This window comes from Schistocerca cancellata, chromosome 4 (assembly GCF_023864275.1).
Source record: "Schistocerca cancellata isolate TAMUIC-IGC-003103 chromosome 4, iqSchCanc2.1, whole genome shotgun sequence".
NCBI classification, from domain to species: domain Eukaryota; kingdom Metazoa; phylum Arthropoda; class Insecta; order Orthoptera; family Acrididae; genus Schistocerca; species Schistocerca cancellata.
In genome coordinates, this window is record NC_064629.1 from 173,641,967 (window position 1) to 173,642,675 (window position 709).

The 709-nt window shown below is 45.6% G+C and overlaps 1 non-coding gene across 1 annotated transcript; it reads left to right on the forward strand.

The window, feature by feature from the left end:
- Window positions 1-426: 426 nt before the first annotated feature.
- Window positions 427-501, forward strand: Trnar-gcg (transfer RNA arginine (anticodon GCG)). The gene has a single exon. It is a non-coding gene; the product is annotated as a tRNA-Arg (tRNA).
- The last annotated feature ends 208 nt before the right edge of the window (window positions 502-709 follow it).

Below are 709 nucleotides of genomic sequence, written 5' to 3' on the forward strand. Positions count from 1 at the left end.
CGAGGATTTGGTACTTCATTATTTCTTCAAGTATCTGTTTTACTGGAATGAGATTTTCACTCTGCAGCGGAGTGTGTGCTAATATGAAACTTCCTGGTAGATTAAAACTGTGTGCCGGACCGAGACTCGAACTCGGTAGAGCAAGTAGAGCACTTGCCCGCGAAAGGCAAAGGTCCCGAGTTCGAGTCTCGGTCCGGCACACAGTTTTAATCTGCCAGGAAGTTTCATATCAGCGCACACTCCGCTGCAGAGTGAAAATCTCATTCTGGAAACATCCCCCAGTCTGTGGCTAAGCCGTGTCTCCGCAGTATCCTTTCTTTCAGGAGTGCTAGTTCTGCAAGGTTCGCAGGAGAGCTTCTGTTAAGTTTGTAAGGTAGGAGACGAGGTACTGGCAGAATTATAGCTGTGAGGACGGGGCGTGAGTCGTGCTTGGGTAGCTCAGTCGGTAGAGCGTTTGCCTGCGAAAGGCAAAGGTCCCGAGTTCGAGTCTCGGTCCGGCACACAGTTTTAATCTGCCAGGAAGTTTCATCTGCTTTACTGTCAATAATTTGCCAAATAGAAAACACGTCAGTAATAAATTTCCTTTCCATCCCATAAACTATTGTTATGTAACTGGCAATATAGTGCAAAATAATTTGCATAGTTAGCCAGAAGAGAAATTATTCAGCAATGTGCAGGAAGTTAATAAATGTTTCAGGATCCTCCGTCT